Here is a 21,370-nt window from a genome sequence, read left to right as displayed (position 1 = left end):
ACTGCACTCTCAGCTGGGACTTTGCCCGACCTCAGAGACTGAGGTGGGTGCAGGTGCCCTAGACTAGAGGCACCCAGGGAGGCTGGTAGGGACTTCCCCAGACAAAGCAGCTGGCACTTGGCTCAGGGAAAGTCACTCAAAGGGACCCAGTGAAGCTCCCTGCTTCTGGTCCTGCAGTAGCCGATGTGCCGCTCCCCACCAGCCCTGTGTCCTGTTCTGGTTTGAGTTTAATGCAACCATAGAAGGTGTTGAATAGTGAAGGCATCGCCTAATTGTGGCCAGACAAATATTCTGGAAGAACGGCTCCCCCACTGAGTCTTCTGTGGCTCCTGTTCGGTCATGTAGCCGCCTGTATTTGGCAACTGTTGGGTGCCAGATCCTCTGCTGGGCATTGGGGATTCTGATTCACATAGGCTCAGCAATTCATCGCCTGTGTGGTCTCACCATCTGCAGCTGTTTGTTTGTTTTCATGTCTGTATTTAAGTGTGAAATAGGGGGATATACAGGCGAGGAGCAATTCATTCATGTCACATCTTCCTGGGTTGCTGGAGATGGGGACATTTGGGTTGAGTTTTGAAGGATGAATAGGAGCTTGATGTCTTCCCTCTTTCTGCCTTGTCCACTTGTTAGAGAGATTCCAGGTAAAGGTATGGGGATGTGGTCTAACATACTTCCTGTTCTCTTATTCCGCATGTGAGGACACCTCCCTGTGGAGGTCACAGCAGTGAGTGCTCAGTGAGGTCAGGGAACGTGTTTGACCTGCACGTGTGATAGTATTAGCACAGCTTCCTCACATTCTGCCTCTGTCTGGCAGAGGCTGGGTTGGGAAGAAGGGGGTGTGGAGGAGGCATCAGTGGCCCAGCGAAGTGTGGGGAGTGCCAGCGGACGAGGTCTGCTACTGGTCTCGGGCCTTAGACATATTCACCTCCCAAAGTTTCCTTCCACCCCCCTTACTCTCTCTCTCTCTCTCTCTCTCTCTGTGTGTGTGTGTGTGTGTGTGTGTGTGTGTGTGTGTGTAGCAGGAATATTTAAGATCTATCCTCTTAGCAAATTTTAAGTATACAGTACAATATTGCTAGCTGTAAGTACTATGCTATATAACAGCTCTCTAGAGCTCTCTCTAGTTTTTTGTATAACTTAAATGTTATATCCTTTGACTGGGACCTCCCTGTTTCCCTGCCCCTTATCAGCCACTATTCTCTGCTTCCATGAGTTTGACTGTTTTAGATGACATCATTTAGTATTTGTCTTTCTGTGTCTGGCTGATTGCACTTAGTGTAATTTCTTCCAGATTTATTTATTTAGTCACAAAGAGCAAGATTCTCTTCTTCCTCTATTTTTTAAATTTCTATCTGTTTACATATACCCTTTGGTGAGCCATTGGTCTCATACTTTCCTTTAATTCTTCAGACATGGTTATTCTAGTGCTTTGAGCATCCTTATGGCACTCGGTCAGCTTAGTGGTTGGCTGATGACTGGACAGATGTCCTTAAATGCCTTGTAGCCTCTGCTGAGGAAGCCTGTGTGTGTTGGGGTATGCAGTCAGCACTCTGGCAGGCAGTTCATAATTCCATCTTCGACTTCCCTTCCTGCTTGTGCACAGCCTCAAGGTCAGCTGGAGTGAGATCCTGGGGTCATGTCAAGTGCACTGCCCTGTACCTTTTAGGCTCCCAGGAGTATGTCGCAGCTTTCCAAAAACTCCTTTGAATCTCCTATTCCCATTGTTTCTTTTTGTCTTTTGGTCAGCCTCTTGTTAGACCCGACTGGTCGTGGTGCTTTGGACAGCTGCTATGTTAAAACATTGCCTCTGATTGTTTGCAACAAATGCTACCCTCTGGGGACGAGTGGTAGTTCTCTGGGGATGGGGTTTTTGGGGAGCACCAGTGGCCCTTCCATGGCCACCAGGATGGCATTTTCACAGCTATTGTGATTGCTGAGCTATGGGTGTTCCAGGTTACCATGGAGCTGAGGCAGGGAGACAGGACCAGGGCAGGTTCAAATGCCATAAAGCTTTCTTTTCTTCCTGAAACATAGTCGTTTTTCTTAAGTAAACACTTTTCCAGTTGTTACAAGACTTCAGCTAACTTCCAGAATTTCAAAAAGTTGATCTGATGGTTTTGCCAGTGTTCTCATTGCTTTTCTGGAAGAGTTGATTCCTGGAGAATCAACTCTGCTCTTCTGGAAGTGGCTACAGTTCTGTGACCTCAGAAAGCACTTTCAGCACTGAGTCAGCAGCAGGAGTTGGGGTCCACCTCTGCTGAAAAGAAAGGGCCACAGGGAAGGGAAAAGAGGTTCTGCATCTGGCCAGAGGCTTAAGAAGTGACTCTACCCTTGGGGAGGGAAGTGTGACAGGCCCCATGCATCCCAGCCTGGCTGAGACCACAGCACACCAGCATGAGGACAGCTGAGGCACTGGGGTCAGAGAAGAGTGCGGGCATCTCAGTGTCATCACTCAAGAACTGTGTGAACTATGACAGGATACTTACCCTCTCTAAGCGAGTTCCTTCATCCAGGAAAATGAGAGCCATCATCTCTAGCAGCTGGGCATGCCGTGAGAAGAATCTCATTGGTGCTGGGATGGTGTCCTCAGGAAATGGGACAATAAAGGGTGGTCTTCATTTTGAGTCTCTTGCAGTGCCCAGCCCAAATCCTGGTCACTATATTGGTTTCTGGTCTTTGCACATGGAATGAACAGAACTCCAGGGGCCAGAAACAGTGTGCTTCTGGCTAAAACACAAATGGGGCTCCCAACAGATTTTCTATTTAGCCTGTTTAGGTGAAGACATACCCCATCTACTTGAAGCTTATGAGGAATTAAAAATGTTTATGGAGAATTTTTATTGGCAATATGATAGCATACACATTTTCTGATAAGTGGAAAAAAATCAGGCTCCATAATTGCTTCTGTACAACCTGCTCTCAGCCATAGAGGACACAGTCAGGAAAAGGACTAGCACGGAATACAAGATGCTCTCAGGCTCCCTCCTGAGTGCTGGGCTTGTGGGTGATTTTATTTTTCCTGCTTCTTTAGATTTCTTTTAACTTCGTGATTCTCTTCAGTGAGCAAGTATTATTCCTATGATCAGCAAATTACAAAATAGAAAAATCTAAAAAGTAGAAAATAAAGAGAAGTGGCTGGCAGTCCAGGAGATAAATTAATCAGGATTACAGCAGCAGGATTTTTCCATTTCTTTTCTGGTTTTGTGTTTAGGTCTCTCGCTCTCTGCAAGGTTAGGTGACTGGCCCAAGGTCAAACAGCTGAGATGGGAGGTGGGTTCACCAGGACCTGGGTCTTCCCTGTTATTACAGAGTAATTATGACCATAAAGTGTCCCTCCCAGCGGTGCCAGCCTGCCCCTGTGATGGTACTGCCCGGTGCTGGCCTTGACGGGAATCAGCAGCGACAGCTGCAGAAGAGTGTCCACCCAGCAGCTGTCACCCTTGGCTTTTATGGGCCGGGTATCAAGGGCGAGGCGCAGACAGGGCATGGTTTTCTCCCTGCAGAGAGAGGGCAAAGCAGCTCGAATCCGTGGGGATTTGCCCTTGGGGACCTCATAGGCTTCCTTCTAACCTGCGGGATCCCTGGCTCTCCAACTTTCCCCCGCATGGGCCCAGAAATGGGTGTCAAACCCCAGTGCACGTTACAGCTGCCACTCTCAAAACCCGGCTTGTTCTGTGATGTGGAGTCATTGGCCTGCTCTGGTGGGTTAGCATCTGGACTCTGCATTTTGACCAGCACCTGACGGATTCCCGTGAATGGTCCGCAGCCCTGCCTTGAGAAATGCCGGCCTGGGGAGGAGTGTGAGTGGTCGGGGCCTCAAAAGGAAGGGACATGGGATGTTGCAGAAAGGCACACAGGGCCACCGGGGGCTGGCTTGGGAGAGAAGGCGCTCCCCACTGGGGCTGGCAGGGGCACGGGCTGGCAGGGGCGCGGGCTGGGCTGTGTATTGTACGTGGTGCCCACCTTCAGTGCTTGGGGGAGATGCATGGGCTTCCTTCTCTTTGACAGATGAGAAAACAGAGCCTTGAAGAGGCAGGGCAGGGCTCCCTGAGCATCCCCTTCCTCCTGTTTGAAAAAGATTGGAGAGACTTTCAGGCCATGTCACCACCTTGGCTTTTCCCACAGATCCTCCCAGGGAGAATGATGTTCTGGGGACAGGCTTTGATTGGAGGAGCCGTGGGGCCAAGCTTGGGGGCTCAGCTTCCACTAACATCCACAGACAGCTTCCTAGTGCTTGCTATTGTGATTTCATTTCATACCCACCGTGGCGCTTTCAGGAAGGTGGTCAGCACTGATGGCTTTGTTTTGAGAATAGAGGCTGTGATGCCTGGTGCATCTCATCAGGGTTAAGTGCTTTGCCAGCTGGCCCAGTGGGGCACCCTCACAGCCACAACAATCTGTGACAGAGGGGAAACTGAGTCCCCAGTGGAGACAGTGACCTTGCTGTAACCCAAACCTAGGGCTTGACTGAGTCCAGTGCTCTTCCCAGGCGGTCCCTCAAAGGCCAACTTCCCTGGGGCAGTCTCCCTCAGGCCAGCATCTGGTGGCCACAGAGGAACACCACGTGGCTAGGCAGGGACCACCCCGTAGGACCCACGGAGCTGAGCTGCTCCTTGCTTTCTTCCTGGGGCAGAGGCCTTGGTGAGGGGTGAGCAGAGCCTGTGGCCCTGAGAGCAGCCACCTGCTCAGCCCTGTGGGACGGGGTGGCCCTCTCCCGCCAGCTCTCTTGGCCCAGGCTGTCTCCCAGCCCTGCACAAGAAGCAGCTCCTGGACACCCAGCCACTAACAAGACAGATGTGGGGCTGCTTTCGCGCCCTGAGGGCCATTCCTCCGCCTCAGACAGTGGGGCAGCTGCTTTAATTAAAAGGGCTCCGTGGCTCTGGCAGGATGAATCAGGGCCAGCTCCTGTTTGTAAGCGCATGCTGCAGCAGGGCCGGAGGCGCCTGGGAAGGTTCTCTACTTCCTTGGAGCTGGGCAGGTGGGACCCCTCCCCTTCTCTCTGGGTGCTGAGCCCGGGGCCAGGTTCCCCATTTACAGCCTGGTGCTGGTCGGGGGTTCATCCTGTGAGCCCCTGGGTGAGTGGCTGCCTCGCTGTGCCTGCTCCTCCTCTGCCAACTGAGGACACCAAAGAGCGTCCCCAGAGCTGTTCTCCCCCAGCCTTGCGACACCCTCATGATCGCTGTGCCCTCTGCTGATGAGGCAGCCAATTTAAAGCCTGTCTTGGGCTCCCCTGAGCTGATGGCAATGCCTGATGTGTCCGCATCAAGTTGTCACTGTTACCGTTTCAGTCATCGTGGTCCTGGCTCCCCAGCGCCTACCACCGTGCCTGTTCCCTGGCAGGTATGCAGTCATGATCTGTGGAGTGAAGGACTGGGATAAGGTGCCGTGTGTGCCAGGCTCTGGGAATGCCAGACGGGAGAAGCTGCCCCCGCCACCCAGACCTGTTGCCCTTATTCCTGTGGGGGCAGGTATACACCCTGGGAGAGTCTTGAGTCCCAGGACCCTGGTGTCGGGGCCCTCAGCTGTGTTCTTGTCTATTTTGACACTCTCACTTGCCTCTTAGAAGGCTGCTGTCCTCCTTTCTGTCCTGGTCACCTCCGCTGGTCCTTTGGGGCAGGGCTAGGTTCTCCTCAGGGGACAGTAAGCAGTGCTGCTGTGTCATATGTAGAAAATCCAACCCCGGCCTAGTAACAAGGTGGCCTGGGTGACAGGGTTCTGGGTCTGCATCCACCAGATGCAATCACCAAGTGGCCAAGTCACCAGCTGGTGACCCAGTGCTGGTGGCTGACCCCCGGCCTTGGTTTTATGATATGGCAATAGTAACGGAACCTTCTACAGTTACTCTGCAGTTTAGAACAGTGCCTGGCCACCCTAACATTTATTGGACACTTTTGTTTGAACAATTTTTGATGAGGAGCTACTATGTACCAGGCAATGGAGCTACACACAGCAGTGAGTGAAACAGGTTCCAGCATGCTCTCAGACAGGACGGGCTGCCCCTGCCCCAGGCTGGCTGCTCACTTTACCCTTCAGGGGCCCTCATGCAGCAGGGGAACGACCCAGATGGCAATCTGTGAGGAGCCACTGATGCTGGCCCTAGGCGCCTTGCACCACAGCTGTGGAGGCGGCTGCCTCACCCACTGATCAATCCTGTGCCCCACACGACACCCCGCAGATGAAGCCCCAGAAGCTCTTTGCAAAACACCCAAGGAGGGGCCTTGTTCCCTCTCTGTGGCTCTCAGGGCAGGCTGCAGCTGTTGTCTTCCACCTGCTCTCCTTCACCCAAGGATCCCCTTTTCCCTGCAGGGGGAGATGCTGATGCGAGCCTCCCCTGTCTGGCTGTTTGGTGAACAGTTAGCTACCAAGTGCCAGGCCTGGGGACCTGGAGACAAATGGGAGTCCGAGCCATTCTCAAGGCTCTCCTGCTGCTCTGGGCAGGATGGACAGTCCCAGCAGGGCAGAGCGGGCCCCGCCCTCATGGAGAATCCAGGCAGCTTTCATAAAAGGGGCCCCTGAACAGAGAGGTGAGCGGCTGGGGGCATCTCACAATGGTGCTGTCTTGCAGGGCCAGCGCCGGGGGACCAGCAGATTGAGGACAGTGGGGGCTCCAGGAAAGGTGGAACTGGAGGGCGGACAGGAGGCTAGGGAGGTTGTGGGGCACCGTGGCCCATCCACAGGTGCATCTGGATGCCTGCCTTTCCCATGAGGGGTAGGCCAGGCCTCGCTGGGCCATATTCCCTCAAGCCAGTAACTGCAGCTACGTGTTGGCTGTCCCCTTAGGTGGGCACATGATCACCCCTTCATCAGGAAATCACCTTTCCCACAACTGGCATTTACCTGGTTCCCGAAGCCATTTAAACTTGAGACCAACAACCTAAGGGGACCAAGAAGTTCGAGGCTCCTTGACTCACCCCATGAGTCCACCCTGCTACGCGGGCCCAGCCCCGGGCGAGGGACACGGGAGCGAACCAGCAGGCGACATGTGACGTGCCAGGAGGACTGCTGCTATATACCAGGGCTGTTGCAGCACAGCAGGCACAAATGCCCTGGGGCAGAGAGCAGAAGGAACAAGAAGGGGATGCTTGTGACAAGCTTGGTTACAACAGTTACAGGGCTGCTGGGGAGCCAAACGGCAGCTTCAAAGGCTGCAGGCTCCAGGGAGAGGCCCCTGCCTTTAGCGAGGCCGTGCCCCTTGCTTTAAGTGTGTCATCTTCACGCTCACAGCGGGCCTTGGGGGAAGGCACTGTGTGTGTCGGTTGTCTGGGATGGGAGACCAGGACACGGCACCGAGGCTGCACAGATCGAGAGCAGCTGGGCTGAGCTGGTGAGCCTCACAGCCTGGGTTTTTCCACTCTGCTCTGCAGACTTGGAGACACCTCAGGTTGCTGTTATGTAAGGGAGGGCCTGGGAGAGCCGGGGCTCCAGGCTGTGTGTGCGCCTGTCACCGAGTGTGCCTGTTGAGTGTACGTGTGTGTCTCAGTGTGTGCCCGTGTGCCTGCAGCATTTTCGGAAGCAGGTCAGCACACTGGAGTGGGGCAGCAATCCAAGATTGCCGCCTCTCAGGCGTGTGTCCTTGGACAAGGGACCGGGCTAAATCATTTAATCCTTACAGTTCCAGGAGGTTCTCACATTGTCATTGTTTGGCCAACAAGGAAACTGAGTGACTATGTGCCGGGGAACATTCTAGGCCTTTTACAAGCATTCACATTTATTGCATATTTACGATTTATCTTGTTTTTTTTTTTTTTCCCTGAGATGGAGCCTTGCTCTGTTGCCCAGGCTGGAGTGCAGTGGCGCAGTCTCGGCTCACTGCAACCTCTGCCTCCTGGGTTCAAGTGATTATCCTGCCTCAGCCTCCTGAGTAGCTGGGATTACAGGCATGCACCACCATGCCCGGCTATTTTTATTTTTATTTTTATTTTGTTTTTAGTAGAGATGGGGTTTCACTATGTTGGCCAGGCTGGTCTCGAACTCCTGACCTCATGATCTGCCCACCTTGGCCTCCCAAAATGTTGAGATTACAGGCGTGAGTCACTGTGGCCGGCACTATCTCACTGTTTTCTGTTATACCACAGCTACGTCTCTCAGGCCAGATGTGTGTGTGAGCATGTCCACATGTATTTATGTTCACGTGTGTGTGCGTGTCCATGTCTTTGTACGTGTATCTGTTTATGTGAATGCCCGTGTGTATGTGCCTGTGTCTCTGCATCTGTGTCACAGGTGTCCACATGTACACATGGCCTGTCAGTGTCACACGGCAGAGTGCACCCTGCCGCATCGCCCCACTGTACTCATGTCCCTGAGCCCTGGTTCTCTCACCCGTTCCATGGACGTGACTGCACCAAAGTCGGGGGTTCTTTTCGTGTTCTGTTGAACAGTAAGCGGGGCGAGGCTGTCTGTATGTCTTGGCTCCCCAAGTTCAACTTCTGTGCTGGTACAGAATCACCTGAAATACATGTTATGAGCTAGGCGCATAGCAGATGTACCCCCACATGCCATTGGCTTCATACATCCCAGGTTCCTTTTTCTCTTGCATCACAGCGACTGTTTCTCAGCAGGGGCTCTGCTCCAGGTGGTCACCGAGAACCCAGGCTCCTAATGGCTGGAGGCGCCACCCTACCTTAGGTTCCGAGTCTGCTATCTTCAGGGAGACCTGGGGGGAGAGAGAAGCAGAGGAAGAGACAGAAACAAAGGGTCAGAGAGAGAAAATCATACGGCACGTTTTAGTGGGCCAGGCCTGGAACCCTGCTGGCCAGCACTGAGTCACACGGCCACGTCTACTTGCAAGGGACTCTATGGCCCAGCTGTGTGCCCAGGAGCAGGAGGTCACATATGTGGGCGGACACTGACGGTCTCTGCTAGAATCCACCTGCTTCTGTTGCTTCCTGGCAAAATGAACATCCTTCAATGCGGGAGGCCCTGGTGGAAGCCAGTTTGCTGCCATCAGACTCCAGCGTGCACTGAGTTCAATGTTAACAGCAAAAACATGCTAGGAACAAGGCCTGGGGCACCCCACAGATCTTGCCTGCTCTGGCTTTGAGGACCCCCCTTTTTTTTTACATGATGTGGGGTACATGGTGACTTGTGTCTATGAGGCACTTGCTAGAAATGCAGAGGCCCAGGCCCCAGCACCCCCTCCCCTTGCAGAATGGGCACTACAGCAAGTCTCAGGTGATCCCATTGCTAGGAAGCAATGCTTTAGAAGTCATTCAGGCAACATGTCTTACCTTCATTTGCACCGTCAGACCTCCCAAGAGGCCTCGGGTTTTACTCACCTGGTCTGGTTTGATGAACCTTAGCGCTCCCAGTCACTCAGCATTCAAGGCTCTTGTTCTTCCGACCTGTAGATCCTTCCAGGGTGAACTCTGCTGTTCCCTCTCAAAGCCTGCAAGGTGAATTAGCCCTAAATGAGAATCCAGCAGAAACAAAGCATGAATTCAAAAAAGTTAGATTTGATTTCACTTCTTTAAAACACAATGTCTCAATTATTACCTACAGATGGTATTAGGGTCTAGCTTGATTTTCAGCTGTTATTCTACTATAGACTCTTCAAAAGTCAGCCAAATTTTATATTATTTTTTCCTCTGTACTTTGTTTTTTAAATTTAGCCTTGTTTCCCCACATTTTCTTGTAGTATTTCTAAAAATTTTTTTTGGAGTGGGAGAGGAATTATTTAGTGGTGGGAAGGGAAGGAGAGTAGAACGGAAAGGAGCGAGGAGAATTTTGCTGGAAAGGGATGGAGGTGGCCAGCAGAAAAATGCAGGTTTCTCTGGAGTGCCTGACTAGGTGTGGGCGCCAGGCTGAGTGCAGACGCTGACCATCACATCAGGCTGGCTCTGGGGCTTACGTAGGCCACATGCTTTGCGCAAGGCTAGGCGGCGTTTTCTCACCCATGCCACAGAGAGAATACGGCCGACCCTGCAAAGGGTATCCCCGTCTCCAGAACCAGTGGGTTGAGGAAAGGGAAATATTTCAGCGCGGTCCCTGGCCCAGCGCCAGCCCGCAATAGCTGGTGGTCGTTATTGTTACCATTATTTATCTTTTGTCAGTGCTAAACGACCACTGACTGAGGGCAGCTTTTGGAAAGATTCATATGACATCTCATCTATGAGAAAGATCAGTGACTTTTCCCAGGTGATTCCTGGGTTCTGGACGCCGTTGCGGGAAAACGTGGGCGGCCGACCCGCGCCCCTGCAGTCGCCCGAGTGCCCGCCAGAGGGCGCCATTGCCTCTCCGGCGGCCGGTGCTGCGCGGGGCGCCTCCTGCAGGGAGCGGAGCCCAGGAGGCAGCGGCTCTCCTTCCTCGCGGCCCATTCGCCTCTTTCCTGGCAGCACTTCCTGGGAGCGTCTTTCAAAAGCAGACTTACTTGGGGGATGCATGACCTCCAGCCTCTTGTAAGAATGTGATTGCAGGCTTCTGCGTTTCCCAGCCTTCGATATGCTGGGGGACTGGGAAGGGGCATGCCTTGACCTCAGTCTACCCCACCCACCCTGATGTCGGCCTCCTGGATATACTATGCATCTGTGTGGCTCTTTCACAGGGGAAGGCCTTCTAGGCACCCCGTCTTCCCCTCTGTGTCCCAGGGCAGGCCCACGGCCCCGGACCCAAGAGGCTCACCCACACCCTCTCCAAGCTGCCACCCCAGAGCCAAGCCAGGGCCCTTCCATTGGGGAAGGGCTCCAGCCCTTCCATAGGTGCAGGCTCCAGCCAGCGTCAGCAGCGTGTGCCTGGAGGCTAGAGTGGGTGGGAGGGTGGGTAGCTAAGTGGGGCCAGCGAGCCTTGGGTGGAGCTGCTGCGTGCCTCTAGGATTGGGGGCTGCTCAAGTCCTGCGTCCTCAGGGGCTGGGGTGGCAGAGCGTGGGCTTCCGAAGAGCGTTTCCAGGCCCGCAACAAGCTCCTGCCAGCTGACCCTTTCTTTCCAGCACCCACAAAGCCTCGCCTCTACCACTTCCTCATCCTCAGGGGCTCAACCTAAGGGTTTTTTTTTTTTTTTTTTTAAAGCTTAGGAGCATTAACAATAATGCTTTTTCAAAATGTAAGTAAAATTCATGTAGCAAAATTCCCTCTTAAGTGTATAGTTCGGTATACGATTCAGTACAATGTGGTACGACCATTGAAACTGAGTTCCAAGCCATTTTCATTGCCTCCAAAAGAACACCCTTACCCTTTTAAGGCTCCTCCCCACCATATCACCCTCTCCCTGCAACCCAGAAAAGAAACCCCTTACTCTCTTGAGGCCCCTCCCCACCACACTCCTCCCCCATAACCCCTAGGCAACCACTAACCTGGTTTCTGTCCCCATAGGCGTCCCTGTTCTGGGTATTTGTGGACTCCTACGATATTTGTTCTTTCATGACTGGCTTCTGTCACTCAGTGTTACGGACTGAACTGTGTCCGCCAACATTCAGTGAAGCCCTGACTTCCAATGTGACTATTTGGAGATGGGGCCTTTGGAAGAGGGAATGGGGGTCAGGTGAGTGAAGCCCTAACCCAGCAACTTTAGAGTGCCCCTAAGAAGAGGAAGGGGTACTGGGACATTCTCTCTCTATGCACCGTCTGGGGACACAGCAGGAAGGTGGCTCCTCAAAGCCGGGAGGGCCCCCACAAGAAAACCCATCTACCCCCCTTACATGGTGGAGTTCTAGCCTCAGAACTGGGGAAAAATCAGCCCCAGCTGACCAAGCTTCGTCGGCACTGTAGCGCGCCAGGTCTGCGTTTCTCTTTAAGGCAGAGCCAGTCCGTACCCATGGACCATGTTTGTTTAGGCATCTATCCATGGACGGACGTTTGGGCTGTTGTGAATGCTGTGAACATGTGTGTACAAGTATTTGTTTAGGTTTTAGTGACACGCCTAGGCGTGAAGTTGCTAAAAACGCTTTAAGAACGTATTTCTTTGGGTATGAGCCAGGCTTAGAGAACATCTTGGGGCATGCTGTGAAGGCCCTGCCTACCCCCCCCACGGTGGCAGCGTAGGCCTTCCTGCCCTCCAGGGGGTGCCCCTCCATGCATCTAGACCCCTGCAGAGGGCGTTTCCTGACACCACCTGGCCAGGTCACCGTGGGGATTAAAGGAGCAGCACAGGTAACTGACAGCTGACGTGCACCGAGGCTCAGCCTCCCCATCCATAGAATGGGGATGAGGACGCTTCAGTTAATCTCAGCCGGGTCCTCATAATGAGAAGGGACTGGGCCCCTGGGAGGTGAAGCCGCAGAGCTGGAAAGCAGCCGACTGCAGTCGGAGCCCATCTGTCCGAGGCTGCTGCAGGAGGCGCTGGGTCAGTGATAACCACAGGCCGCTCAGGAACGAGATGTCCACCCAGTGCCACCCTGGCCGGGCACCGGGGCTCCCCCAGGCTGGCCTTAGGAAGGGGCTCTAGGGCTCTCCCAAGGGGGGGCCTCACCCAAGGCCCTACATGGAGCAGAAGAGGAGAAAGGCATTCATGGATGCTGTCGTAAACTTGTGCTTTGCAAGCTCGTATGCTTTAGAAATTAGTCCATTCCCCCCTTCAGGCATCAAGTGAAGGGAAACCAGAAGGGAACTGAGTTCTTTTTGGAAATTAATAATAAATCATATGAGGAAATTGCTTTCATTAAATCAAACACCAACTCTGCCAGATTTTCCTTCAGGGAGCACAGAGTGCCAAGCCCGAGAATCAGCCAGTTCCAGGCCTCCAGGGCTCCGAGGGCAGCTCAGGGCTGGGGCTGTGGAAGAGCGGAGGGCCATGCCCTGCCTGGGTGGCGTGAGCAAGGGCCTCAGTGTTCCAATCTGTGGCAGGGGCCAGGGCTTGGGGGTGAAGTTCTCCATGGCGATTGTGGGAAGGGACCTTCGATTACCAGAATGACCATGTCTGCCAGGGTATGGGGCTCCTTGGCGCTCTGTGCAGGGCAGGGCTGACCTCGGCCCAGTCAGGGAGGTGCTTCTATGCCTTTATTTGTACATCTGTGAAATGGGCGGAGCCAACTGATGATTCTTGCCCGGCGGCCTCACCGCAATGGAGGGAGGGCAAAGAAGACGGGGGTCTGTGCTTTTGTGGGTCTCACTGGCCTCCCACTTGCCTCCCTCTCCTGCTGCCCTCCTCCCCCACAACCCCAGGTCTCTCGTGCTGTTCTTGTTCTTCCTTCCTCACTGTTTCTGGAGCACATGTGGCCGCCGTTTGAGACAGATGGTCTGTGTTGTTTCAGTTTGGCCTGTGCCATGTTTTCAAACGTTTAATTGGACACTAATTAGTTACCACATTTTAAAAATCCATGTTTTCAGCTTCTCTTTAAAACTCAGAATTGAGTCACCCTGGACTAGCATCCTGGGGCCGGGATGGGAGCGGCTGCTCTTTGAGAGGCCCTGGCCGTTGCCTGCTCACAGCGCTGTCCCCTTCTAGCCCCTCTCCCCAGGACATACCAGAGGCAGCTTCCAAGAGGAGCTGCAGGAGGCACAGGGCAGTGCGAACTGCAGAGCACTCTGTTAACAAAACCTGTTGGGTGTTTGTAGTCTTGCTGGGGTATTAGGAGATGTACTCTGGGTTGGGTGTTAATCACTTGTGGTAAAACCCTGGCTAAAGCGAATACATTTACAGGGGGACATATGGACATGTCTGTGAGCTAGGCTGACTCTGGGTAGGACAGGTGTAGATGCGGGGTGAAACATCTCTGGTTCACCTTTCCATCTCTGAGACTGGGGATGGGATGTTACCTTCTGTGGCCGAGTTCATCCTCCTCATGGTGAAATGACTGCAGGAGCTCCAGACCTCACACCTTGGCACCCTTCAGTCTGGCAGGAACAAGCAGAAGCCTTTGAGTCACCTGCCGAGCCCCAAACCCTGAGGCTTTTGCTGAAACAATCAGAGATCCTACAAAGCACCCTTCCCTTCTTCACTGAACAGGAGACCAAGCCTGTGTGTAGCAGTGCCCAGTAGAAATCGAGGTTCTGTTCTATTGAAGAGGAGGACTTGACACACCACCACCGATGTCCCTTATCCATGAAAGGATGAGTTGGGAAGAGCGCTGTGAAGTGTGGAGTGCTGGGCCATGGAGGAGGCTGCTTCATTCCATATTCCCCTTGACAGAAGGAATATGAAGACTTAGAGAATCTCAGGTGGCTCGCCCAAGGGTCGTGGTTGGGAGGCAGGAGATGGAGCAGACGCAGACCTTGGGACCCACTGATTCCTACCCAAGGATCCCTCCTGCCCACCCTCCACATGGCCCATGCGTCACTGCCTTTGGTGTTTGCAGACGCCTGGGTTTTAATCATGCTGAGCTCATTTGGGGGCCTGAATGGGGCCAACGCTCATGGGAGGTTGAGTGGGATGCTTGCCGCAGGCTTCCGTGGGAGCCAGCCAGGAAGCCCAAGGCCCAAGGACAGCTCTATTCTCCAGCAGGTTCCTCCAGGCCGCCCTGAGTCATTCTTTAATGGAATTTGTGGCTGTTTTAATTCCTACCAGCACAAACCTTTGCATGTCCTTTATAAATATTATATTGTCTTCCAGCAGGAGATTTCTCAGGGCCTCAATACTTGCATGGCCATCTCCTTCCCTGTGCTGGGCAGGCTGTCCCAGGCAACCATGGGCTGAGGGAGACAGCCATCAGCACCCCTCACCTGCACCTGCATGACAGCCCTCCAGCTCCTGCAACAGCCGGGCTCCCTGGGAGACTGGCATTGCAGTGACAGAAGAGAAAGAGGCCCATGGAGGGAGGTGACCGCCCACAGTCCCTACGAGGGCATGGTCAGGGCTCAAACCTGGACTGGCCTGACACCAGGGGCTGAGCTTCTCCACTCCCCCCGCTGCAGTGGGAGTTCAAAGCTCAGCTCAACGGCTTCTGGTCAAGGGATCAGGGCAGGCCTTGGGGAGCGGCACTCTAGGAGCTGGCCTTGAACCTGAGGGGAATTTGCCCAAGTGTAAGTGGGGTAATGGCCTAGGCCTTCCCAAATGGGAGGAATGGGAGTGGCAACGCCACAGGGGCAGGAAGGTGAAGGCCCTGCTCTGTCTACCTCTCTCCAGAGTAAGCGTCACAGTGGAGGGCAGAGGTTACCCTGTAAGTCTGTGAAGGTCACTCATGGTCAGGTGCAGATGGACCTAAATTGCCAAGGGGACATGGGGAACCACAGCCAGCTCTTGAGAGCTGGAGTGCAGAAGTGAGGCTGGTCTGCAATCCATCTGGCCCAAGCTGCCCTGTTTGACTCTTTCCAGCCTGCTGGATACTTAGTGTCTTTAGTTTAAGTATGGTGCTCAGAACAGGTGCCTCGTTTGGTCTAATCTACATGTTTATAGCATGCATCTTGCGTTACTAAGTTCTATGTGCTTAGAGAGTCTTTAAGTGAAATATGCTGTTCAGAACAGGAGAAGCTGGGAAGCTTCTGGTACTTAGTGGCTGCCACAGCTTCTGGGAAATCTCGCAGGAGCCAGTGGGGAGTGCCAGGCATCTTGCAAGTAGGTGCTGCTTTCCAGCCACAGCTGGTTCTTTGGGGAGACCCAGACCCAGTAGAAATGATTATTTCTTTATCCTCCTCCTCTGCCTCTCCCCCCTCTGGGAAGATGGAGCCTGTTCATTTTTTTTTTCTATTTTGTTAGCCAGCTGCAGCAGACAGATGAAGGCTGTGTCTCTGCAAAGCCTCTCCTAGGTCAGATCAAAGAGCCCCACTAAGTATATTAAAGGGGCCATGAAAATCGGGCTGGGTGATGCCATGTCTTAGGCAAAGCTGCCCCCAGCCACTGTGGGCTCTGGACTTAGGGATTGGCCGGGTCTTCCAGGCAGGCCTGGAAAGATGAAATCACTTGTACATCAAGGCATCTGGAGATACCAGGTGCTGCCGCCTCCTCCATGCTGGGCTCTGGGATCTGCGCAGCCGAGTCAGGAGTAGGCTCTGCTCTCCTCAGGAGCTCATGGTCTGGTCTAAGGTGGCCCATGCTGTGACTCCCCAGCAGGGCCAGCCAGTGTCTGGATAGGTGAGGGGTACTGCTCTGGAGCCTCCAGCCTTCCACTGGGGTCTGGGGCTGGAAGAGGCACCGAGTAACCAGCTGAGAAGGTCCTGCAGAAGCAGGCAGGCTGTCAGTTCCCTTGGGACCAGACATCGACGGCTATGAATTCATACGGGCACTTGGGGGTTGGAAGGCCTGATCCTCAGGGCTGCACACCAGCCTGAGATGGGGCTCAGCTCAGAGGCTGCAGGGCCCAGCTCTCAGGGAGGGGCCCATGAATTTGGCCAGTTCTGGGTGGGGCCTGATTCTCATTCCTCTCTGATCCACGTCCTCTGCCCCATTTCACAGATGAAGCGGTTCTTCCGGATGCTCAGGAGTCATAGTGCACAGTGCGGAGTTAGCTTTTCCAGCTGGGCTTTGTCCTTACAACGACTGTCCTGTTTCCAGATGTGTAGGGCAGGAACCCGGTCACTGGCCCCCTAGTGTGGAGGTGGCCCTGGTGAACTGGAGGCTTCTCCTCCAGGGCTGGCTTCATTTAGCAGGTGACCTAAGATGCTCCAGCCCCCTGGGTGGGGCTGCCACTCAAGGGCTTGGTTCCATGTGCTGGAACATGGGGCTGGGCTGGGCTGGGCTGCCCTGGGGTCTTCTTGGTTCTCCTTCGCCACCCACATCCACCCTCCCTGCCTGGTCCTAGGCACTGCCACCTCTTGGCAAGGCTGAGCAGGCCTGGGGAGGGCAGGTGGGCAGAGCAGGACCCCGGAGCCCAAAGCACTGAGTCATGCAGGGGCCAGATGGGCTGAGGAAGCTGGGACAGGCACCTGACTGGAACCGCCTGAGCTCCCTCCAGCATCCCTGAACTGCGCTGGCATCCTGGAATCTCAGGGAGGATGGTGTCAGGGCTGCTGCTGCTGTGTGAGCAGTGCTGAGGACAGGATTTCAGGCTGTCAGTGCTTTCTCTGTCACCAACCCCCTTACGGTCAACCTCACACCCAGAGGCCTGACTCCTTGTGACCACCCATGCCAGTACCGTGTCCCGAAGGCAGGCGTCTCTAACTCAGCATGCCCCCCAGATGCCAGCAAAATAGGCAGTCAGGCTCTGGAGAGGAGCAGTGTGGGCTGGCTGCAGCCCTTGTGTCCAGGGGCTTTGTACCCTGTGTGTGGCCTTTGCGTTCCCCAGTTGGTGGTGCTCCGGCTTAGGGCCCTGCTGTTGGCTGCGTGCCTGGAGGGGTTCCCAGGCATTGGACTGGGTGCAGTTGATACGGTCTCTTGGAGGGCGACTGTGAGTTAGTTCAGTCTCCCTCTTGCAGCCTCATCTTCCAGATCTGTAAAGTAGTTCGAGTGACCGAGGCTGCTCGGTTGGACCTTACCTGCAGGCTGAGGCCCCCTTCTGGGAGTCCCAATTTCGTTCTCTCTACCTTCTGTGCCCTGTGTGTGCCTCCAGAACCTTGTGTAGATCCATTATTTCAGAAGTGTTTTAGCCAAAGGGATGAGTGATCCCTTTATGATGAGGGAAGAGTGGCCAGTGCTGGGTGGGACTGCTGAGATTCTGCCACCTCTGTAGTCCTCAGAGGAGGAGGTCACCACCTTGTGGTCCCTGGTGGGGGTGGGTAGTGGAGGAGCCTAGAGTCCTAGAGGGAAAAATCCACATGGCCACGTGTGGCTCCTGCGCTCACAGGTGGGGTGGGAGGTGACCAAGGACAAGCAGCCCAGGGGTCACCTGTGACCTTTCCACATCCATGCCCCAGCCTCTATCCACACCTGCTCGTGTTGGGCACTGGGCAGGGCTCTAGAGACAGGCTGGCTAGAGCCCCGTGGGAGATTTCCAGGAAAGAAGAAAAGTTTCTGTGGAATCCCCTGTGTCAAGAGCAGATCCCAGGGCACACAGTCAAGTCTCTGGAAATGTCTGAATGGGTAACATATGAGTAGATGAATGAATACATCTTCTGACCCTGGGGTGGGTGAGGGCACTCGGATACGTTCATTTGCAGATGGGAAAAAAAATAATCAGTCTTGCTGGACTTGAGTTGTCATACAGGTGCTGGGGAAATAGATTTGTACCTCATTCTCTTGGGAAGAGCTTAGAGGTCCTCTTCTGTGTCACGTGTCCAGCATACATGCATTTTCTATGTTCTTTACTGTATCTTCTACATACAGTCTGCAGACATGGTACATACACATGTCTCCTGAAACGTGTAGTGTGCAGCGTATACATAAGTGTGGCACATACACAGCCTTGTTTTGTGTGTTCTATGGGCACACTTCATAGACAGTATTTGCTGGCGAATATGGGTATGCTGTAGTTATATGCGCTTCTTGGTTTATCTGTATATAGTATGCTACTGCGTCCCATGTGCAGTGATTCTCCACATTAGGTTTCAAGTGTACACCGTGTGTACTCCACGTGAAGTCTTCATCGAGGCTGTGTATGAGTTCCATACTGGCATTGTGAACATCCAACTTGTGGACTTAATATTTGCAGACCTGTTTGCACACAGCACCACCTGCGGCGTTCTATCATAAGCGGACTCAGGGAAATATGGTATGACAGCTCTCACACCCAATAGTAAATGCGGTATTTATTATTGAACACGGAGGCAGGGTTGGGGGGAAACAATGAGGGGGTGCATGGTACCCCAGCACCCGTGGAGAGCTGTTAACAAGCCAAAGGTGCAGTTACTGGAACTTGTAGAGAGTAGCTGCTGTGGGCCTGCTGGCAGTTGCAGCTAATGCTACAGTCCTCCTCTTCTTCCCTTTCTCTGATCTACTGGGGCTGTCCATTGGATGGACCCAACTGGAAACCAGAGGGCAAAGGGGCACTTGATGTAGCTCCCAGGGTAGAGAGCAGGGTGCGGCTGGGAACAGCTAAATAGGACAGTTGAGGATACCCTGCACAGCCGCCTTTTTCCTGGAAGGCCTTGGGAGTTCTGAAACTTGTCTCTCACTTGAGAGGGACTGGTCCCGTTCCCTGGACTGCTGGGCCCCTAGGAAATGTGTTCATGTGGGAGACCCTTGAACCTCAGTGCTGTTCATCTCCCATCCTTCCTCATGCGCATGTCTTACTAAGGGATGGCATCAATGCTGTGGACCAGTGAGAAACACTGATCACGTTCTTTCAGTTCTGTAGTAAGACAGCAGGAGCACTGACATAAGCCCGAGACGGGACATACCAGTGTACTGCTGTCGAAGTCCTCTGAGGGCAAACTACTGCTTATTTTTACTAGAAGGAACAGAAGCGGGGATGGGGGACTCTGGCACCTGGCATGCGGTTTTTGACCCAGAAAATGCTGTGTTGACTTCCTCCAGTAAATATATCACATCTGGAACATGACCACTTATTAAGTTTCCAACAACCTCCTGTTCTCCAACATTCTAGCTGGTTTTTTTTTGGTATCAGCTCTACAGATGAGCTATATGGAGATATGGTAGGATTCCCACCCCTGCATCTTTTATATTTACCCTATTTGTTTGCCAAGATGTGCCACCTTCTTTCCTGAAGACCTAAGTTTCCATCTGGTGTCCTTTTCCCCAGAGCAGTCTTTATTAATCTTGTGTGGATCTGCTGTTAATGAACTTGTCTTTGTTTTGCCTTTGTTCTTGAAGGATAATTTCTCTCCATATAGAATTCTGAGTGAGCAGTGTTAGTTCTTTACAGCTGTGCTTCCACTGTTTCTTGGCCTCTGTTGCTTATGTTTAGAAGTGAGCAATATTATGTTGTTGCTCCCCTGGATGTGGTTTCTTGCTTTTCTCTGGCTGCTTTCATGATTTTCTCTTTGACTTTCAGTAGCTTAACTCTGGCATGTGGGTTTCTTTGTATTTGTCCTGCTTGGGGTTCACTGAGCTTCTTGAATCTATAAATTTGTGTCTTCCATCACATTTGGCTTTTTTTTTTTTTTTTTTGAGATGTCACCCAGGTTGGAGTACAGTGGTGTAATCATGGCTCACTGCAACCTCTGCCTCCTGGGTTCAAGTGATCCTCCTGCCTCAGCCTCCCAAGTAGCTGGGATTACAGTCATGCACCTGGCTAATTTTTGTATTTTTAGTAGAAATGGGGTTTCACCATGTTGGCCAGGCTAGTCTTAAACTCCTGGCTTCAAGTGAACCACCTGTCCCAGCCTCCCATAGTACTAGGATTGAAGGTGTGGGCCACTGCACCCGGTCTAAATTTAGCTACATTTGGCCATTATTTCTTCTTTTTCCTGTCTCATTCTTTTCTTCTGGGATACCTTTTAATATTGTCCTACAGATCCTCTGAGGCTTTAAATTTTCAATCTTTATTCCTCTCCGCTCTTCAGATTGGATAATTTCAATTGATAAACCTATTCTCTCTTTTTTTTTTAGCTTTTCTGTTTCCTCTCCCTGTCCTTCCTGGCTTAACTTTGTCACTTCATCTCTTCTTTCATAAGGACTGAGTGGTTTCAGAGGGGTGTCAGAGCTCAACGGTAGCTGGGATTGAGGGCCAGAGAGGAGGGGGAGACGGCCTTCTGGAGGCAAACATGCGATGTCATTTCTCCAGTGAGAGTTTAGCCCATGGAGGGTAGGTAGGTCATGGTACATATTCATACTACCAGAGATGGGCAGACAACCACAGGCCATGAAGCCCTGATGGAGAAATGTGAGCAAGAGCAGGCAGAGACAGCTTCCTGCAGGAGGGAGTGGTAGAGGATCCTGGGGTCTGGTAGGTCCCTACTATGAATCAGGCTCTGGGCTAGGAGCTGTTTGATCTCGGCAGATCCATATAACGCTGCCACCTGAGAACAATTATCCCATGTCATAGATGAAGAAACATGGGTTGGAAAAAGTTGATGGGACAGAAGGTAAAGCAGCAAGGTGACTCAGTGACCATGAACATGTGACATGGTCACTTCAGGGAAGTCTATCTTGATGGGGCAGGATTTTAGATGTTGGAAGACCAGGTACATCCTTTAAAATTTCAGTCCAAACATTATCCATGATCCAGGTTTTCTTCTGGGCCATATTAACCCCACAGTTTGAACCTACCAAGTCTCTTGATCCTTCTGCCATAGTGGGAAGATCCCATTCTGGCTCTGACACCATCACTGACCAGCTGGGTGACCCTACAACTGACTTCACCTATTCAACAGCATTGCCTTCATTTTGAGTGTGAGGAAATAAAGGCTTGACTTGGATTCCCTGCAGCAACCATGAGACAAAGTGGCATGCTGTGAAGTTGCATCAGGAGTTTCAAAAGTACCTACACACATAAGGCCTTTACGGACTGTTTCCTCATTTCTATCAAGGCTCCATTCATGTAGTAATACAAAATTTATTCATTCCTTTTTATTAAAGAAATATTTTACTTTCTAGGTATGGGGGAATACAGCAGTGAACAAAACATTTAAAAAAAAATGCCTTTGTGGCACTTGCATCTCACTCCACAATTGCCTCTTTTGATTCAATCTCTGCTTTTGAGCCTCACTCTTGGCAGCTGAAAACTCTGGGC

General features: G+C 52.7%; 1 protein-coding gene across 4 annotated transcripts in view; it reads left to right on the top strand.

Moving 5' to 3' along the window:
- The window catches only part of KCNK9 (potassium two pore domain channel subfamily K member 9), a 106,229-nt gene that overhangs the window by 66,335 nt on the left and 18,524 nt on the right, over positions 1-21,370 (top strand). The window lies entirely within an intron of this gene.

This window comes from Aotus nancymaae, unplaced genomic scaffold, assembly GCF_030222135.1.
Source record: "Aotus nancymaae isolate 86718 unplaced genomic scaffold, 86718_ANA_hifiasm-v0.15.2.pri h1tg000036l, whole genome shotgun sequence".
NCBI lineage: Eukaryota > Metazoa > Chordata > Mammalia > Primates > Aotidae > Aotus > Aotus nancymaae.
The sequence above is the reverse complement of the archived record's forward strand: the minus strand, read 5'-3'. Positions and strand labels throughout refer to the sequence as shown.